The sequence below is a fragment of the Amblyomma americanum genome, chromosome 5 (assembly GCF_052857255.1).
Source record: "Amblyomma americanum isolate KBUSLIRL-KWMA chromosome 5, ASM5285725v1, whole genome shotgun sequence".
NCBI classification, from domain to species: Eukaryota; Metazoa; Arthropoda; class Arachnida; order Ixodida; family Ixodidae; genus Amblyomma; species Amblyomma americanum.
Window position 1 is genome coordinate 119,627,247 of NC_135501.1, and position 22,106 is coordinate 119,649,352.

The following is a 22,106-nucleotide window of genomic DNA, read 5'->3' on the forward strand; positions in this document are numbered from 1 at the left end:
ACGATTGTACTGCCGAGCTCGGACGTCTAGGGTCTTATCAATCGTGCAGGCTTCTTGCATGAATTTCTCGACTGTTTTTGGCGGCTGGCGGACGAGGCTTGCAAAGAGTTGTTCTTTTACGCCGCGCAATAAAAACTGAAATTTCTTTTCCTCGGTCATCCCGGGGTCGGCGCGGCGAAATAGGCGCTTCATCTCCTCGACGTAACCGCGGACTGGCTCATTCGGAAGCTGGATCCTGGACTCGAGGAGTCGTTCCGCTCTTTCTTTCCTCACGACACTGGTGAATATCTTCAATAGTTTTCTCTTGAATAGCTCCCATGTCGTAAGGGACAACTCGTACTTTTCGTACCACGTGCGTGCGGAGCCATCCAATGAGAAGAACACGTGTCCAATTTTTGCCGCATCATCCCATTTGTTGAATGACGCCACGCGCTCAAATTGATCCAACCATTCTTCAGGGTCTTCGCCTAGGCATCCATTGAAAGTTGGCGGCATCCGCGGCTGCTGCAGTATTATCGGTGTCGACATCTTCGGCGAGGTTGCGGTGCTCGTAGCAGCGTCTTTTCGCTGTCTGCTGCGGTCCGGCGGTTTCCCGAACTCAGGCACCTCTCCCTGGAGACGTCGGCTGGCTCGCTGAGCTGCTGGTTCGCCCTGGGGTGCGAAGCTCTCAGGGCTGGCTTCACGACTTGAAGGGGGCGTCCGGAACATGGAAGGCTACCCAGCACCTCCACCAGATGTCACGTCGTGGTGACGGCAGTCGAAGCAGCGATGAAGACGGACGAAAGGGTCTTCTAAAAGAACTGTTTATTGGGCTGACTTGCACCCAAAATGGACTGAATCACTCGGCGGCGGCGAAGCGACAAGCGTGCTCGGCGGTCGTCGAACAGAAGCCGGCCGCTGTCGGCCGTGCTCAATTTAAAGCTGATAGCGAACTTTCCAGATAAAGAGCGCAAAGTTACTTGAACGTTCCGGAACAACGTAGGATCAGTTCTGCCTGGCTGTGATCAATCGAGATAAATCTAGTCGCGTCTTTCGTAGCAAACAAAGCGATAAAGGGATGTGGCGGCAGATTTGAAAAACGAACACACTGCAAATATTCACGGCAATATAGAAGACGTGGCCTATTGCATCCTGTCAATTGCAGGCTATAGCTTATTTTGCAGTTTCTATAGTTGCCTACACGCAATTGTATGGCTTGTTAAAGACTTCTCTATGGCTGAACCTACGCACCTCTGTAACGGCCATGCTATAGCCTTTTATCTCCACTTTTTTAGCAATCTGTATAGGGTGCTAAAGGCTTTTATATAGAAGATGTGGCCTATTGCTTGCTCTCAATTGCAGGCTATAGATTATTTTTCAGTTTCTATAGCTGTCTACACTAAATTGTATGGCTTGCTAAAGCCTTCTCTATGGCTGAACCTATGCACCTCTGTAGCAGCCAGGCTATAGTCTGTCTCCACTTCTTTAGCAATCTGTATGGTTTGCTAAAGAAGACGTGGCCTATTGTTCGCTGTCATTTGCAGGCTATAGCTTACATTTCAGTTTCTATAGTTGCCTACAGGCAATTGTATGGCTTGTTAAAGACTAACCAATGCTTTTTTGCAGGCAGGCTATAGAGTACTATTTACCTCTCTTTTGCACTTCGTATGGTTTGGTAAAAAATTTCATGCTGCTTTTGCTACTGGTCTCTTTAGCAGGCATGCTATAGCTTTCAATATGAATTCTTTATAAAGAAGTGCAAAGTTTGCTAAAGCCTTTACATGGCCTAACATTCTTACAGCTTTTAAATGTGTGATGTCTTTCCTTTCCATGACAGCATTAGTGCTTTGTTAAAAGTATAACAGCTATTGGAAAGTGTAAATCACATAAATTTATTTACCGCCATCTCCTGCTGCTCCTCCATTTTAGTCTTCCACTTCTGTCTTGTGCTTATTCAGCATTGATGACAATGACTGGCGAACGGGCGCCTCTCTGATCAAGCCAAATTTCTTGCATGTGTACTCTGAGAACACAAAAAAAATTTTAACTTGCATGTCAATATTAGGATTTGATAACTAATACGCATCTTTGCAGCACAACTCAGGGGTCCCTTAAAGCACATTCACCTTACCTGAATCCCAAGTATACAGGTAGACAGATTTTACCTGCAGGCCTATCTGAACCCCACACCATCACATTCTGTTGCAAATGATCCAGCGGCGCTGTAATATTATCTTCAGATAAAACTGCCTGTTAGCTTTTACAGTGCCGGGTCTATTTAATATGGCTCATTCAACAAAACCGCGCCATCAGCACTGTCCACTTACCCCCTCCTGGCTACTGCAACACTGTCAACAAAAGTGATTCTACACTTTACCCCTGGCGCCATTCTGTGCATAGTGGAATAGAGGCAACACATATCCCTCACTCAGCTTGCATGCCCATAGCTACTGAACACTCCAGTTGGCATCAGCATTTCACATTTAAGCTCTTGCTGAAATTCACATTACCCAAAGGGTAAATCCCTGTAAAAAATTTTGTGGTAGAAAAATACGTGTTCTTTTCTATGAAATACATGATCTTTTCTACGCACTGTATACACATTGCAAAATGTTCATGGCTGACTCCATAAGAGATCAAAACAACCTAAATATTTCATAGTTTTAATTTGCTTGGCTATTCTATATGCCAGGTGTTTCAGGGAAGGAGATCACTCGTTTTTAAAAATAGGGCTTTTGAGGTAAAGCGAAGGTTTTTGCGGCATAGTAATATCAGTTTTGGCGGAAGTCAAAAAATAAGCAAATCATGTTAACTAGTAAAGTTCCTAATTAAATTCTGATTGTTAACTTTTTAATTAATTGCTGATAGGCACCCGCATCTAATTAGTGATTTGTATCCGGCCATTAGTAATAACCATAGCAGGTTTTAAAATTTCGAAAATGCGATTACCCTCGCCGTTGTGGCTCAACTATTTTGGGCCATTTCTGGCACCATTCGAAAACCGCGCACCGGCGGCAGAGCTAAAAGCGATGTCAATCAAATCGCGTCACTTTGTCACGTGGTCTGCACTGTCCCGCCCAGGCTGGAACACCGTGACAATGCACGTGTGTGCTGGCGCTGCGCCAATGAAAAGTGATAAGGTGCTCCGAAGACATCCGCAGCGAGCATATGCTTTGCCGAAGCATGACAAGAGTGGTAGCCACGTGACAGCCCCCTTGAGTGACACGAGTTTGTGGGTGCAGCTGTATGCCTGCATCGGCCACGCGGTTTCGATTTCACGCGCCGCGAAAATCCAGAATATCTTGCCGCGTAGCGACAAGCAGATTCGCATTTTCAAAATTCTAAAAACAGATGTGGTTATTACTAAATAATAATAATAATTGTTTTTTTGCGAAAGGAAATGGCGCAGTATCTGTCTCATATATCGTTGGACACGTGAACCGCACCGTAAGGGCAGGGATAAGAAGGTAGTGAAAGAAGAAAAGAAGAAGGAGGTGCCGTAGTGGAGGGCTCCGGAATAATTTCGACCACCTGGGGATCTTTACCGTGCACTGCCATCGCACAGCACACGGGCGCCTTAGCATTTTTCCTCCATAAAAACGCAGCCGCCGCGGTCGGGTTCGAATCCGGGAACTCGGCTACAAATCCCTAATTGCAAGCGGCCGCCTATCGACAATAGTTAAAAAGTTAACTGATGATGATGATGGATTTTTATGGCGCAAGGGCATCTATGGCCAAAGAGCGCCATGGCACAAGGTATTTTTTCAAATTCTCAAGGTGGGGTCGAAGACCCATTTCCCAAGCATTTCACCCTAAATAAGCCGAGCACCAGACCAGGGGAAGCTTGTACCCATTATATCACCGATGGGTACCCGGCGGCACTGGGGATCGAACCCCGCACCTCCCGCTTGCGAGGCGGATGCTCAACCACTTGGCCACCGCTGCGGTAAAGAAAAGTTAACTATCAGAACTTAATTAAAAACTTTACTAGTTAACATGATTCACCTGTTTTTTGACGTCCGCCAGCACTGCAATTACTATGCTGCTAATAGCTTCTCTTTACCTCAAAAACCCTATTTCTAAAAATTAGTGATCACCTTCCCTGAAACGCCTCGTATAATTGCGCACAGTATTCAATGCTGCAATATGAAAGCTTTGTGGTGGTGTGACACTTATTGAAACAGCCTTTAGGAGGGGCATTTAGGCGATCCTGGGAGGCAAGCCAGATAGGCCAAATCTTTTGAGACTGCACCTATATCAGGAGAAAAAGATTATCAATGTCGTCGTGGCAGAGGCAGCATTTCCATGCAGAGTAAGATTTTGAAACTTCTAAATGACGTGAACCATATACAAGCCATGATGAATACATTCTGCACACAAAAATTAAAGGTGAGTAAATACTAGAAGCTTATTTCCACCGCTGTGAGGTATTACTGCTTCCTAGAAGAAATTCCAAAAAACAAGTCTCCAGTTATGCTACCATATAAACGCGTGTAAGGGCCGCACTTTTTTTTCAAGATTTGAGGGCCAATTTTTGGGGTGCGGCCCATACACGCGATTTACGAAAAAAAAATTTAAAGTAAAAACACATCAATGAGGAAATCAGCAGTTTATTCTACGTTCAATTGCCACTCGCTTTGTATTCCCACTGCGAGCTGGCCGGTGCACGCTCATCCCACAAGAAGTTGCGCAGCACATCCTCTGTCAATGCGTAGCCGATGTTGCGCGCTTCCATCACTTAGCAGAGCAGCACTTCATCCAGTTCAGGAAACTTGCATGGCTTGCCTCGGAAAGCGCGCTTTTTGCAGCTTGTGTTCCTCAATGCATCCTTTTGGTTGCACCATCGTCGGACGCACTTCTCGGCTACGTCGAATTTCCTCTCCGCCGCACGCTTGCCGTGTTCGATAGCAAACCTCCAGCCGTGTAGCTATTAAGGTGCTTTCCTTATCGTGCTAAAACTGCTAAAACTACAACGCTCCGCAGCAACACGCGAAAGCCGCAACTAACACCTGTGCCTCTGACAGGTTGAGGTTGAGGTGTTGAATGCTATAGGTGGGGTTAGCCTTGCTTTGTCTGCTGGCAATTGCTCTACCGCAGCGTCCTTTCGATATTAACAATGCCGCATCTACCCCGCTAAGCGCACAGTCTCTTATATAGCACACATTCTCTCCCGCAGTCACCATCTATGCACACAATCAATCCACACAGTTCCCATCCCAGTCCACTCCATAAGTCACCATCTATGTACATATTCAGTCACAGTAGAACATAGGCCATTGTAGTGCCACACTCCTTACACAAATTCACTCACAGTATAAAGTAGTTCACTCCGGAAGACAGCATCTACGCACACATTCAATCCCAGTAGGCCATAGTCCGTTCCTGCTGTCACCATTTAAAAACAAGATCCGTGTTCTACAGAAATGTTTAAAGAAGGCGTGCAGCCTCCCTTCTACATGTCTGGTTTCCACTCGGGTAGAAAATGTCCTGCACTGTGCTGTGACGGGTTCCTGTCTTCTTGAAGGAAGCGAACATCACATGCCTTTCCGCGTTGTACTTTGGGCAGTACATAATATAATGTTCGATATCCCCGCACACACCACATAAAGAGCAGAGCGGAGACGATGCTATGCCGGTCTTATGCATCCATGCAGGAGTGCGAGCAGAGGCCATGCGAATTCGATGTAGAAGGGTCGCCTGAGATCTTCTCTGTCCCTTGGTCACACATGGCTTGTGGGACGCACTCCATAGGGTACTGAAGTGATCGAGCAGCGTTTTCCTGCAGACTTTTCCCATCTTGAGGTACGTTTTTTGATGGAATCCTTGAGAGAGCTTTATGGGCGAGACTGTCTGCCACCTCATTACCGTTGACTCCTATTTGAGAGGGCACCCACTGGAAATGTAGAGTAAAGCCTCTGCTGTGCAGTTTCTGCACCAAGCGCAGAGAGCTTAGAGACAAGGCGTCAGTAGGGAATCCGCGCTCTAACCTCTGAAGGGCAGATTGTGAATCAGGATGACAACAGGTTGAGCCGGACAAGACCCTAACTTCCGTAAAGCCGCCTCAATAGCAACACTTTCAGCCGTTGTGGAGGATACAACAGCAGTAAAGCGTACGGACCACTTACAGTCCAAAGAAGTAATGTAAAAAGCCGCTGCGCTAGCTTGTTTGACCTTGTCCACAGACCCATCCATGAAAATTTGAAGATGGCAGGCATACTCTGTTTCCAAGTGTTCCAGCACAAGCGAACGTGTTGCTTCCAAAGGAGAGCAGCGCTTTGCGCTCACATAGGGAATTGTGACCTTACAGTCGAGGGTCGGAAAAGACCAGGGGGGTTTCAACCGTTTCATTTGCCTTCGGACATTAATGCCTAAAGAACTAAGAGTATTGGGTGCCAAGTAAGCCTTCGACTCATATCTCTTGCAGAGCCGCTAGAGAAGGGATCGCCCAGCTACCGTCTCTCCTAAGCGGTCAAGATGCATTAATAGTCTCTGAGAAGCGGTAAGGCTAAGAGGTTTCGATAGGGACTCATGAAGTGCTGCCTTATTCGCAGCCGCCTGGGGAACTCCAATGGTTCTTCTTAGGCCCGGTCTGTGGACAACTTCGAGACGCGCAAGTTGTGATGCCGAGGGGGAAATTAAAGGTAATTCATACATTATCCGGCTGACCACCAGCGCTTCATGAAGTTTGACCATTGAAGAAGGATGGTTTCCCCATTGCTCACGTGCAATTCTACGGATCATATTGAGACTAGAAGATATAGATGAAACAATCGCGTCTACAGCTTTTCGCCACTGTAGACGGGAGTCAATAATGACGCCCAGGAAACGCGCGTGGTTGAATTGACGGATGCAAGAGTGACCGAGGTCTATCTTTAACCGCGCTTGGCGTCTTCCTACACCTGGAAACAGAATAAAGCATGATTTGTCCACTGACAGAGACAACCCCACACCTTGAAGGTAAGCTTGTGCTGAAATTATAGCCTGTCCAGCTATCAGGGCTAATCGCTTGTGTTGGTAGCCAGTAATCCAAATACAGATGTTGTCAGCATAAAGTGACATACGCACTTGCCAGCAACTTTTTTTCAACGAATCGGGTAGGCCAGCCATTACGGCGTTAAAGAGCGTGAGGGAAAGTACACTTCCTTGAGGCACACTTCGTGATAGAACCCTTTCGGTGCTTAACGTACTCCTTAACCGTACACGAACCGCGCGATCACTTATAAACTTGTAAATGTATCTTAACATATGGCCCTGTATGCCCATGCCTTGCAAACTGTTTAAAATTGAGCTCTGAAGCACGCTGTCGTAAGCTTTCGCAACATCAAGAAAAATGGCTAAGGTGGAAAGGCCGAAAGCTCTCTGGTGTTCAATGTGACTGATCAAGTCTAAGACGCTATCTTGGGCACTAAGACCTCGGCGGAATCCTGTCATACAGGATGGCAGTGCCTTGCTCTCCTCAAGCCACCATGATAAGCGTTCATTTACCAGCTTCTCCATCAACTTAGCTACAAAGGAGGTCAATGACACTGGGCGATACGAGGCAAGGTCTTTCATGTCTTTGCCAGGCTTCAGTACCGGAACTACATGTGCCACCTTCCATGACGGAGGAACATCACCAGTCTCCCAAACTCGATTGATGAAGGTGAGGAGCTCCTTTCTGAGGTGCAAGGGCAGATTATTCAGCATTTGATTGGTGATGCTGTCGGGACCTGGTGAACACCGGCGCCGCAGGCCACTGAGCGCAGTCTGAAGCTGACGAAGCGTGAACGGGACGTCCATGATAGACCTGGAGGAAGCAGATGGTGAATATATATGTATTCCAGAATCAGCGCGTACGAGTGCGTCTGCACATTTCTCTGCCAAGCACGCAATAGGTATTTTCTTGCGTATTGCAAGAGCTTCAAAAGGCTTCGAAGGGCAAGATTCTCCAGCAAGGCTGCCAATAACTCGCCATATTGTCGTTATTGGTGAGAACACAGTCAAACTAACACAGAATGCGGCCCATTGCGACCTGTACAACTTGTTCGTGTGCCGTCTAATAGCAGAATTCAGCCTATTGAAGGTCGTCTTCAGTTGCATGTCGTCCTTCATCCGCACGAGTTGGCGCTCCGCCCTTCTTCTCGCTGCGCAGAGGTTCCTGAGTTTTAAATCCGGGGCCGGAAAATGATCAGGTAACTTGACCGGCGTAGTTGCTGCTACCTTACTAGAAATCATTTTGTCAACAACATCACCAGAAACACGTTCTAGGTGCTTTCTGTACTTGTCCCAGTTGACCACGTTGCTAATTTTAGGACCATGCATACGAAAGTCGGCAGCAAACACAAAAATCGGATAGTGATCACTTCCCATGCGGTCGGGTGCTGTTGACCAACTCACGCGGACGTCAGGTGAATGCAGTGTCAGGTCTATAGCTGTCGCTGAGGCTGGAGGCCGGAAAAAAGTGGGGCTTCCGTCATTGGCAACACACATGTCCAAACTGTCAATAACCTCTACAAGTTTGCGTCCACGGGAATCCGTGTTCCTGTCGCCCCAAACGGCATGATGGGCATTGAAATCACCGCAGATGATTCTAGGTGCTGGGCAGCGGTCGCAGAGCTGCTGTAGAAACAAATCTAATGCTACCTTCTTCTGCGGAGACACGTACACGGATGCAATAGAAAGGGTTCGAGAGCCGAGCTGTATTCTTGCAGCCGTTACCTCAATGTCATCCGTGCAAAGATCGGCAACGCTTAGAGAAACATGTGGAATTTCTCTTCTTATGTAAAGCGCAGCACTTCCTGCAGGAAATGACTTTATGCTGCAGTTTTTATGGGCGACATATCCAGTCAAACATCTCCCGCTTGGCAGGCCAGCTTCTGACAGGGCCAATACTGGAACACAAGTCTCTTTCAAGAATAGTTTGAGTTCAGCTAACCGACTTAAAATCCCAGCGCAGTTCCACTGCAATATAAACGGCACTTTTCAGTGCATATGAGATCCACGAGGTTTAGCCCCATCAATTTTGCTTCGCAAGGAAGTTTGCTGCGAAGGTGGAAATTAGGGACTGAAAAGAAAGCAACCAGCTGTAGGAAGTTCTTCAGGTTACCAGGCGCCATCGCTGGAACACGTGAACGCAGCCCCAAACAAAACATGAAGAAGGTCAGACATGCCTTGATTTTTGAGCTCCTTATTTTGCGCAACGCACTCACTTACAACATTGATAAAAGATGCCGATGGGGACACAATCTTGGCCGCAGTAGCTGGTTTTTTTGTCGCTTGTGCATATGAGGGTCCCCCTTGCCGTGGAGTCTGGCTGTGATCCGGCCGCTCAAGAAAATGGACACTTTTTGCTGGAGGTCGAACAGTCGACTCGCGCGCACTGGGCCTTGGCGTCTTGCTGGACTCAGGTCTCTCAGGAACATTTTTGGGCAACGCAATAACATCAGACTCCAATACTGGGAACTCGTCTAATCCAGGGACAGGCGTCTCAGTCGGTGGGGTTTTTGGACCAGCAATAAAGGACATCAGACGGTGCAGCCTCCGAAACTCGCTGGATGATCGCCACCGCAATTGTCGCAAGCAAAATCTGCCCTGCAAGTCGTGGTCGCCTCCGCACCACTTACAGCGTCGATCCTTTGTGCAAACTTTGGCCACGTGCCCAAACCGTCGGCATCTAAAACATCGTGGAGGAGCTTCAGTGAAATCTGCAACTGCGTGTTTTGTGAATCCCAGATCAATTTTTTCGGGGCGCCCTGAGTTGGGAGCGAATGTCAACACGATAGAGTTGGTAGGTTTCGCAGCCCATTCTTTTCCTGGAGACTCCACACGACGCACAAGTCGTTTCACGTGCAGTACACCTTGTGGTTTCAGATAATCAAGTAGGTCGCGTTCTGAATACCACTTTGGTACACCCTTAATAACACAGGTGTTCTTCATGTAGGAATGGGGCAACCGCACGTTAACTTTGATGCCAAAAATCTGAGAGCTCTGCAGGAGCTTGCCAACCTGCTCTTCCGTCGAGACATCCAGCTGAAGAGCCCCGTGCATGGTGAACCGACTTCGAACCGGAGCTGATCCCAGCAGGGATTGAATGGCCGCGAAAAGTCAGATGGGATTCTTCTCTCTTAAATCAACCCCGTTCTCTGTGGGCTCAACCACTACCGAGATCCCTACCGTTCGTTGCTTGCGATGACTCACCAACTTGAAGCCCTCGTTGTACACGTCAGCCATATCGGCCACTGACTCGTCACCGTCCACGATCGCTGACTCAGCCCCACTAAGCGATGAGGTCTCACTGGGCGGGTGGTCGAGTCCATGTTCTGGTCGCTCCACAGCCTGGGAAGCCATGGCCGCCTCTTCCGAGCCAGCCTCCTTTGAATGGCGTGGTCCCTTTAAGCTTGCCGGCGCAGGAGCAGCCGTACTCTTCCCGTAGGGACAGTACCGCTTTGAAGATGCTGCCTTCCTCGAATATTCAAATAAACCTAGGTAAATTAGGAAAAATTAGCTAAATAAACAGGGGCGGCACACCATACAGGGGTGCCGCCCTTACATGCGTATATACGGTATATTTAAGAATTTTTTCTTCAGCAACTGTAAATCACATTTTCAACATTGCAGATGAATAAGCAGTTAGGTGATTCAAAGAAGTACCAACTTTCACTTTTATATATAAAAGGAAAGCATAGGAAATAATGTCCCAAATCTGGTATCTTTAAATACAGTTTTTTCAAAAACAAAAATAAGCATCCCATTCAAATTTTTCTTAATATTCCTGAAGGAGATCAAGAAAGAACAGGGGAAAAAATGTTGCACTATTTCGGTTTTCAAAATTGTAATAAAAGCTTGAAATTGTAGCTTATGGAGAATCGGCAAAGGAACCTAAATTAAGGTTGAAAAGCTGTGGCTATGTCGTCCTCTACTCTACATTATCTCTAAATGCCAAGACGGACCTTTTCAGTCAAGAGAGAGTACGCCTAATCACATTTATTAGACCAACACCTATATGTTACGTAACACGGAACAGTGGTACAGCACATAGGAATGCATGTAAAGAAGTCTTCAAAGCAATTTTCTGACCGCGTTTCATTGCACCCATGAGGTTTTTATTAGTGAACAAATCACAAGCAGATATTGGAATAGAATGTGGAAGTGTAAAAGGCTACTTAAAAGACCATGTATTTTTAAACACCATAATATGTGCTTACCGCAGTTACTCCAGCCAGCACATATCGTCGAGTTTTAAAGATACACTGGATTTTAAATGATGTTTTGCACTTCCACATCCTGTTCTAAGATGAACTAGCTGCATTTACATCAAATAGGTGCTAGCACAACGAACATCATTAGGTGCACTTTCTTGACAGAGGCCTGTTTTGGGATTTAGACAACATATGGAGTAGCAGACTGCATATTCGCAGCTTTCGAACCTTAATTTATTCTCCATTGCCAATACTTAAGAAGCTACAGGTTAGAGCTTTCATAAGGTTTTTTTTCCTGTTACTTTTGGTGTGCTTACAGAACCTCGCTGTACAAATTTTAAGAAAGTTATGTATCGGATGCCTTAAATTTAAATAAACTTCAGATTCAAGAAATCATTCTTTATGCTTCCCTTTTATATATACCAATGAAAGTTGGCACTCTATTTAATCACTTCGTTGCTTATCCATTCTGCAAATTTGAAGGCGTGACTTATACAGCATCACTGGACGCTTGTGCTGTTTTTTCTTGGAAGCAGTAACTTCCACAGCTAATTCTGATCTGTAATTTTGGTGTGCAAAATGTATTCACCATGGCCTATAAAGTACATCATGATTCGTAAATCATTGAGGAGTTGCAAAATAGTGCTGTGCATGGAAACGCTACCTATGCCACGGTGATGTTTATAATCGTTTTCTCTAGGAAAAGATATGTTCTCGCTACACCATCCACTTCTGGATACTGTGTGCAATTAGTATTGTAAGACAGACAATTGGGGTTTGATGCCCTAGCGGCCAATGACCCAGAAGAAGAGAAAGGCGACGGAAGACGAAGCTGACGAAGACGAAGCTCACGAATGCGTGGCTACGGAGCTGCCCTGTGTTAAAGATTTTGTAAGTGTAAAGACGCAAATCTAACAAAAACTAAACATTTTGACAGTTTTGCCTGTCTGGTTGGGTTTGAAGACTTGTAATAAACTGTACATCTCCAACCAAAAATTTTAACTTTAAACCAACATTTCGAAGCCGACTTGGCTCCTTCATCAGGGGTGACTGAGGGCAGTAGCTAGCGTCTTTTAATTATGGAGGGGAGGAGGGGGTCAAATGAACGAGAGCTGTGATGCGAAAGGCGTGGGGGAGAGGGTTTAGGCTGTTAGTCATGCTGGCGCACTGCAGAGAGGTGGTGAATGGCAACTTTTTTTGTTGAGTTGAAGACCGAAGTCCCTGAGCATGTACTAGGGGCAGGTTTGAGTCGGAAACCTATGCAGCCCGCAGCACGATTACGCTGGACACAGTGCTGTAGTTTCATGCATCATATCTGTCTCATTCCAGCCATAAGCTCTACAAATATGCAAAACTGCAAGAATACTTACTTATCACCGCGTTCACCTGAGAAAGGTCCAATTGGGGTTTAGCATGCTTCCCTTTGGTGCAATGGACTGCCTTCCTGTAATCGACTTCTTAACCAACTCCGCTGGGTCAAACACCTGTCTGAGCAGCTCTCGTGCATAAGTGCTGGCAGTCTTACGGGGGCCTACATCCAGCATCTTCAACACAGATTTTGCAACCAGGCAGCTGCTAATATCTTCCAGGTCGTCATCCTGCATGTCATCGAAAATTTTGTTTAAAACTCATTTAAAAAAAATACCCTCTAGATTCCTGACTCAAAAATGTTAATGGGGCTGCGTAACTTTCAAGCTTCCTACTTGAATGCACTTTGCAATAAGGTCAAGAGGCAGATTTCTTTTGTCTCTCTTTAGCCAACTACCTAAATATCTAACAAAAAAGACAATAAATGTTGCGTTTACACTGCCACAATTTGGACATTTTTTGCACGCCATACAATTTTAAATGCAGAGATGGGCACTATAAAAGCACGGCTAAATAAAATACCGACTAAAAGTACTGCACTTTAGGTGCCATCAGCACAAAAAGTGCATGGACAACAGAAGTGAATTCAAGCGTTTCTTGAAACTTGGCACAGGAGTAAGGGTTTAACTTGTTGGTAGAGGCTAAGCATGGTAGACCATGCTTAGCCATCTGTAGTTTGCATGCAGCTCATAGGCGCCCTGGAACACAGATCTAATATAATTTGCATTTTTTGTATTGATAGTATGGGGTCATTGGTAATGCTTTAACACCCAGGGAGATCACCAAACTCAAAATTTTTTAATCTGCTGCCCAAACACTCGTCTCAGGCTGATCACGCCAAAACATAGCGGCGATTTTCAGCAGAGAGACATGAGAGGGCAATAAAACTAGGAGACTTGATCGCTTTACACCAGGGAAATGAATAAAAAATAAAATGTCTATGAGTACAGCAAGCCTTTTATGTACATGGTTTAGTTTATGGTTTATTGGGGTTTAACGTCCCAAAGCGACGCAGGCGATGAGGGGCGCCGTAGTGAGGGGCTCTGGAAATCTTGACCACCCGGGGTTCTTTAACGTGCATTGACATCGCACACTCCCTATACATAGAAAAAACAAATATTCTACTTTAAACTATAGCTTAGATGGGCATTGTTATTCAGGCAAGCAATTGTGAGAAGATAGAATATATACATATATATGTATAAAAAATAAGACAAGCCAATCAATAGATTCCATGACCAAAAAAGTCAACAGAAAGTGTGATGGAGACGTGTATGAGAGCAGATATAGTAGAATATAATGTAAAAAAACGCAGTTGCTAAACAATGGGCCGGGGCCCATGGTGTCGTGTATTACTCTGCTCACCATTCCCAACTGCAAACGAAATAAGCTTTTGAATGTCAGGCTTTATCAAACAAGCCAGAGGAATCAAAATTCTTGAGCATATAATTTCGTCTTGCAGTGTGAGCTTTTTGTTTAGGTAACAAGGAGAGCTTAAAAGCAGAATACTTTTTGCCACAGAGGAATTCTGTGTAGCTGTCACTGCAGACTTAAATGGGTACAGACACCAAAATCTTCATACTGCATTTTTGCTTTTCAATTGTCCGTAAGAGATCAGTGAACATAAATCACCGCGTGAAATTTCCCTCCACTCAGTACCTAATTTATAATTGAATTTATTCTTTCAGCAATTTCAGCAGTCGAAAGAATTTTGCAATGTCACAAGTGAGCACAAAATCATAAACTGCAATATAATCGCTCTTTGTTCACTTGTACTGTGCGATGTCAGTGCACGTTAAAGAACCCCAGGTGGTCGAAATTTCCGGAGCCCTTCACTACGGCGTCTCTCATAGTCTGAGTCGCTTTGGGACGTTAACCCCTCATAAACCAACCAATCTTTGTTCACTTGCTGCCATTCCGGCTTCTGGAGCAGTTTAGCTTAAGGTCATCATCTCCAGCCTGACTATGCCCACTGCAGAGCAAAGGCCTCTCTTATATTTCTCTAATTAACCCTGTCCTGTGCCAGCTGCTGCCATCTTTTTCCCACTAACTTCTTAATCTCATCCGCCCATATAGCTTTTCGCCACCCTCTGTTAAGTTTGCCTGCTCTTGGAATCCATTCCGTTACTCCTTGAAAGTGAATGAGTTAAATCGATAAAGCAGTGGTTATATTTCAGGTTTCATAAGCCTCACGTGAACTCGCACCCATTTGTGGTGTTGCAATGATCAACTGGAGCCAAAACAGAAAGTGAGGGAAAAAAATTTCAAATACAAATTATTCATTGAGCGCTGACGAATTCCCTGTGGTGAACAGGTTTACTAAAGTTGAAGGGCACGAAAAAATGTCAAATACAACTCCTTTAAGTTTTATACGACTATGGTAGGTTTCCAACCCCGCCAGCAGCCAAAGGATTACAAGCAGGCATCAAGAGAGCTCTGCTGTGGCCTCAGCCTTTAGCCAACCAGCCCAACCTGCAATGTCAGATGTGTGTACGCACAGCAGCAACAGTCAAAAGGCACAGCTGTGGTCAGCCCTTGCAAAGTAACAACGGCACACAAGTTTTAGTGACCAAAACAGCTGTGATTGGCAGTGCCCGGCGTTGGCACTTAGCGACCAAAACGCATTTTTGGCTTGTTTTATTTAGAATTCGGTGGGTGGATTAATTTAATTTACAAATTGCGATTTCCGAATTCTTTTTTCAGCGGTCTTTAGAATGTAATCAGGGTGTAACTATCATTAGCATCCATCAAAGTGCAGCCATACGGCTACAAAGAAAGGCTTAGAGCTTCCACAAATATTTCATAGTTGAAGAATTCCTCCCAGGACCATCGCTTCACAGGAGCAGTCACCATACCAACTGAGCTAACCGGGAAGGAGTTGTCAATTAATTCATTCTCACCTTGCCATATGTTACCTCATTTGGTATAGCGACTTATCCTTTGAAGTGGCAGTCCTAGGTTCGAGCCCCAGAGCAGGGCGAATTTTTCTTCAACCACGAAGTTTCCATGGAAGCTGTTAGCTTTCCTTTGTAACCGTATGGCTGCACTTCGGTGGATACCAATGAGTAAATATATCCTGCTTATAAATAACTCCATATTGGGCTATTACACTAAACATTGGCCTTTGTAATGTATGGAATAACACCCTGAAGTTATTTTCGTGGTCCATTTATTTTCCTGCCGATAATACATGTCACTGCACCCAACAGCACGCACAGAATTATAACCTCCAATACCAAAACTGGGAATGCATGACTGCTGCCAATCAAACCCAATGCAGGCAGAAGCCGAAGCAATGCGTTCTATAATACATTGAGTCAGTGGTTAAAGCACTTGGCTGCAAACAGGATGTAATCCTGGCCTCGGAAGCCGCATTTCCATAAAGGCAAAATGGAAGATGCCCTTGTACTGTGCAATCTCAGAACACGACAAGAAACCCAGGTGATTAAAACTGATCCAGGGCCCTCTACTACAGTGTCCCTGACAGGCTTTAGGACACTGAACCCATGTAGCACCATACCAGGCTGTCACATTCCTTGACTACTTGTCCTGCTCATCATCACTGTTACAGAGTAAGTCACAGCAAAACCCAGCAACACTTGCCAACTTTTACGAGTGAGAAAATACTTTGAAGTCAAGTAAAAAATGGCATCAGTTCTTGGCATTCCGTAACCGTCATTCCGCCAAATAGTTCGGCTGCACAATGGTGCACCTGGCAGCCTGGCGCACTGCTTTCTCTCCACAGCTTCATCACTTTGTCTCCAGTGCATCATCTATAGAAGGCTCTTGCAACAAGATATGCCTAGCAAATTCACTGTAATCAAAAAAGCTTCTGTTCTCGACTTTCTAACATTTAAGGTTGACAGTTGTCTTCAAAATACCCCTTAAATAACAAATTATGCTAGCATACTATGCATGAGTACAAAACTAGTAACTGCAAAAAGAGGATATATTGCACTGTGTAGAAAGAGGAGGTATGTTTTGGCTGCACAGCTTCCGCTCCACTCCCAGAAGATATCACGGACTATACTCTGTGCAGGCAAAGGGGCACACTACTGACAGCCAAACTTACATGGAGCCACACACATCAACCTTACTCTGTGTCACTTCTGAAAAGCCACATATATTTCATAACACACTGCCATGCACAGGTCAAAATTCTGCCCGACCTGCAGTAAGCTTATGGGGATGGATGCTATACAATGCAATTGAAGCTGCTCTAGTCAAAGCAAAATTTTTCTTCAAGCACTTTTCAAATGTACAACAGCAATTACGCACCGGTGTTTCGCCTTCGTCGCACCTTAATGTTCCATCTGCCTGCAGCTGCCCCTGCAGAAGCTTGAAGTCCTTCATGGCTTCTGTGAACTCTCAGAGACGAAAAACGAATATGATAGACACACACTCAAGAACATCAAGTGCATGTTGCATGAAAGCATCGTGAAATGCTTATGCACTTAGTTATTACCAATTCATGAGTTTTGCTAAAGGACAAATGCGCAGCAAACATACCAATCAGCACTTCGCAAGGAACGAGAAGGGAGGCTCAGTTCACCAGCCAATGTTTCGATGGTGACTTGCCTTCGCACAAAGACAAGTCCTCTTGTTGAAATGTTGGCTAATAGACTGAGGCTCCTCTATTTCCCATTGTTCATTTTGATTTGTGTTAAGAATCTCATCTTCCTTTCCATTTGCTATGAAGTGCTTTGCTAGGTAAGAGCAACACTGAACACGAATGCCCATGTTTACGGCCCCTTGTGTTTCCCATAACTCCAAGGTTTCAATGTTTTTTTCTGGAACTGAGTGAGCAGTGACATTTTTTGGTATTGTTGCAGACATCAGTAGGAGTGACAGAATGATGAAAACTGATTACTTTTATCACCCGATTTATACTTAAAGCCGAAATATGGCAATAAAAAATTCTGATGCCTTCACGTTAGCTTTTTCGCCAACTGGAGCAAGTTAGTTCATCTATAATAGGATACAACTTATCAAAACAGCAGCTGGTAATAGTGTGTCATGGTCCACGGCATTCTGTGTTACTTCACTGGCCAATGACAACAATAAAGGAACTCAGCGTTTTATTGTTGGATAAGATTAAACAGCCAAAGACATCAAAATCCTATACCTTTCATCATTTCTTGCATTTAGCTTCTTGTTAAGGTAACAAGAAAAGCTTTAACAACGAACTACTTTTTTGTCATAGAAAAATTCTGTATGGCTGTTCTGAATGTGGGTAGAGTTTCACTGCAGACTTGAGTAGCATGGGATTATAGTTTGACAGCTGAGGCAAGCATCTTGCAGTAGTGACAAAAAAGATGTTTAGTTTCAAGGAGTGCTTAGCATCCATTCAGTGTTCCTTCCTGTGGTATTGAGCCTTCAAGGCAAAAAAGTATGCAGGCAGTGAGTGCTAAACTCTTGCAGGGTTGCATCATGCTTGCAGTCAAGGGCATCATAGCAGGTGCAGGATTGGGCAGACTTTCATGCACGTGTGTGATTTTTCCACAGAATACTGCAGCTTTTAAGGCAAAAGCCTTTAATGGCTCATACTCCCGGTCGAGATCCTGTCCGTCCGTTACGTCCAGAACCGGAAGTGAAATCATAACTCAGACATATCTAGTCCGACCAGAAAAAAAAACTTTGTGCATGATGGGATTCGAACCACCATTCTTCCGTTCCGCAGCCGAGCATGCTAGGCTACGCCACTTCCCTCCAACACATATGTAGTTCTCCTTGTCTGGGGCACTGGAGAGTGTTTGCAGAAAGGCGTCGAATCAGACGGATGCCTCCCAAACGCCCTCCAGTGTTTCCAGCATTTAAGATTCACAAACAATAGTGTACCTAATTAACATCGTAACCACACATCAGCGACACAAGCAGCAACACCGCGCTAGAGGCTTTTACCTCACCGAACTTTAGGTCAACAGAGTGCCCCCATGAATTTTATTATAAATTTATGCAATTAAAAACTTAATGCAAAAAATTAAGGGCCTTATTCACCTTAACTACAGAACAGGGCCACAGGCCACAGGCCACATACCAACAGACAGCAAGCTGATGGGTTGATTTTTTCATTCCTGAACATCACCTTTTTTTGTGTATGAGTATTACGTTATTTTTTTAACAATGCTGGTTGGCACAACTGAAGTCATAACGTAATGCCTACATGAGGTTGCTAGCCTTCTGACGAGAACCTCTCCTTTTCTTTCAGTGGCACTTCTTAAAGGAGTACAGCCACCAAACTTTTGGTTACTTTTCTTCTTTATAATGATCTGTAAGGCATTATTATACCTGAATCAGCATATAGTATTTGCCTGCGACTGCAAAATAATTTATAATTGCATTTATTCTCATGCAGTTTCAGTTTCACTGGCCAAAAGACGGCTGTGACATCAAAGCTTAATGTAGGTCGTGCGAAACACATGAAAAACCTGCTATATAATCACTGCTTCATCTGTTTATTATACCACGAAATTCCAGGCACTGTCTGAAGAGCTGAAATCGCAAAGAATAATGAAGCAGTGATCTTAAGGCAGTTTTTTCAAGCCTCACATGAAAAACTGAACTCTGATGTCACAGCCATCGTTTTACTGTTGAAATCAAAGCCAGAATTGCGTGAAAGAAGAAATTCAATTATAAATTATCTGGAAACTGTAAGCAATGATGATCTGATATGCTAATGTCATAAGCATCATTGCAAAGACAACCCGCAACCAAAATTTGGTGTCTGTACTCCTTCAATGCATATTCAACCAAAGTTTCCCCCGTGGTCATTGTTTGCAAGGTATTCCTTACAGCTTCGTTAATTACAACTGAGTTGCATTTCTGCATTACTATTTTGTGTGGTTCCTATGTGGATTCAGCAAAGAACACCACTGCCACTTAAATAATATTATCCGAATTGCTGACATCTGTTTTGGCCGGTAACTGCTAATAAACGATTCTAACCAATGCTCAGTCTCTTTGCTGCTTTCATGCTTCCACCATGTTGCAGTGCTGCTCAATCTTTGCATCGCAGTACTTTGTATTTTTCCTACTTTCCATTCATCAATTAAACCAGGTAACTCTTAGCTCCTTCTCATCCCTAATTACTAATTTCGTACTCCGATATGTCCCCAGTAGATACTTAATTCGCTATAAGCTTACAAGCTGCCTTTGATACTTTCGACTTCCTCCTGCAGACTTTAGAATAATTTTAGGTTCAGCCAGGCAAACCCCTTATTAATGGACTGACACACTTGCACAAAAAATATGGGTACAAAAATTTCTATCGCGCATTCGTTTTCAGGACTGCACACCTCACCACCACACTGTAAACTAAACCTTAATCGTTTGAATCTCTCAACTTTCTGAACAGCTTAATTTCACTTTGAATTAGTAGAAGCGATGCTGAAAATATATGCTCTAGTGTACACACAACTTTCTATAAGCTTCAGACTGAAACCCCACTAATGCCAGATTTAGAGAACTGCCAATCAAAATGTCAGTGAACCAACTAATAAATAGCAGCAGCATTTTGCGTGTAGGTGCACGACAGAGTTTGGTTCCTTCACAATTCACAGGTCAATTGGGTTTTTACAGGATGAGACAAAAACAAGGACTGGATATCAACACGAGAGCTGTAATGGCAAATTCTAATCATCATCATCATCATCATCAGCCTTACTACACCCACTGCAGAGCAAAGGCCTCTCCCATGTCTCTCCAATTAACCCTATCCTTTGCCAGCTGCATACGCCCTTTGCCTGCAAACGTCTTAATCTCATCCGCCCACCTAACCTTCTGCCGCCCCCTGCTCCGCTTACTTTCTCTTGGAATCCACTCCGTTATCCTTAAGGACCAGCTGTTATCTTGCCTTCGCATTACATGCCCTGCCCAAGCCCATTTCTTTCTCTTTATTTCTACTAGGATGTCATTAACCCATGTTTGTTCCCTCACCCACTCTGCCCGCTTCCGATCTCTTAACGTTACACCTATCATTTTTCTTTCCATGGCTCGCTGCGTTGTCTTTAACTTAAGCTGAACTCTTTTCGTTAGCCTCCACGTTTCTGCCCCGTAGGTGAGTACCGGTAAGATTATGCTGTGAAAATTATAGCCAGAGGGCCTGAACACTGAATATCTCACAGCTTCCATTTCACAGTAATTTCAAATGCTAGCACTTCGTTTTATACCAGCCTTTGTTTTCATCCAAAAACTGGCCAAGGCATTGAGAGGAATGAATGAAAAGTGGCAGAGTAATAAAGTTTTTCAGGCGCACTACTTCTGCAGCTTCCGCAGCATTGCTTGCTGTATAGGAAATGGAGTATAGAATAATACAAAGCAGTGCCTGCCTGTAGCAGTGGCTCAGCCAAAGTAACCATTTTGCCAGTAGAAGATATTTGGGCTACAACGGGGTGCTTATAGTGACAAGCAATATTAAATGATTGTGCGAATAAGTTGCCACAAGAGTCATCTCCTAAATTATCTGCTCATGCACTGTCCTGCATACCAAAAATGGTCATATGAATTTCTAAGCCGCATTCAATCCGATTCACAACCACGGTGGCAAACCATGTTCAGAAAGACAGCAACATGCCTCAAGATTACTTGTACAAAAACAAGCAGCAGGTACAGACAGTTTTCACTGACAAGGACAAAAGTGGCTGCTGCAGAGGGAGGAGAAATTTTTTGCTCCCGCTAGATTGGTGGCTCAGCAATGATCTTTGCTTAAGCTGTGCTGGACTTGAAAACCAATATTTTTTAGCACGCTTTGTTTATCGTAACCCAGCATACTTCTTTCATGACATCCAAAGCTCTCAGGTGACTGCTCAGCATGAATATACCTATACATATGGCTTTCTAGAAAGACACATGTGAAAAAGATATGCAGTAAACTAGCTGTCAAGACGTCATTTCTTTCCTCTAAACTTCCATATATGGCACACATAAGCACACTGTATTTGGTCTCTTTATGCGGTAATGAATGGTTGCATTCTAGAGAACCCACATTAGACACCATGTGAGTTTTCAACCCTAAGACGCTGTATACTGCCCGCTTTTTTTACAAAGGTGTCAAGAAATTTACACAGATGTCAGGAAGAAGAAGGTGTGGCATTAAAAGCCACATTGTGTCATTTGTAATGATACCCCAGGGTTCGAAATTTCTTGAAGGCAAGAGCTTTGGTTCTGGCCCCTCCAATCGGTCGAACTTCCACGAATGTTACAGAAACCCCGCTAGACTGCTTCGAAGCAAACACCCTGGTCTCACTTCTGTTAAAGGCTGTGCTTCGTATTTGCTCTTATTAATTAATATCCTGTGCACCGCATGAAATGCTGCTAAAGTGCAATCACATCGATGTTATGACACACTGCTCTGCCGTTTCAACAATGTGTACATCTTGCTTTCCCAGAGCCATATCTTTACAATGAGCGTTTGTTTCTTGGTTTGCACGGCACATCTTGCCATCGTCAGATGTGCCAGATAAAGACTTCCAGCAGCCACAAGAACAATGTGAAATCACTCTTCTCAGTGCAAGCCCTTCCTATGCAAAAAAAGCCAGACATATTGCGATTACATTGTGCCCCAACAGCTGCGGTCACTCAGGC

General features: G+C 44.5%; 1 pseudogene; it reads right to left on the minus strand.

Moving 5' to 3' along the window:
• Window positions 1-1,904: 1,904 nt before the first annotated feature.
• The window catches only part of LOC144134145 (uncharacterized), a 49,828-nt pseudogene continuing 29,626 nt past the window's right edge, over window positions 1,905-22,106 (minus strand).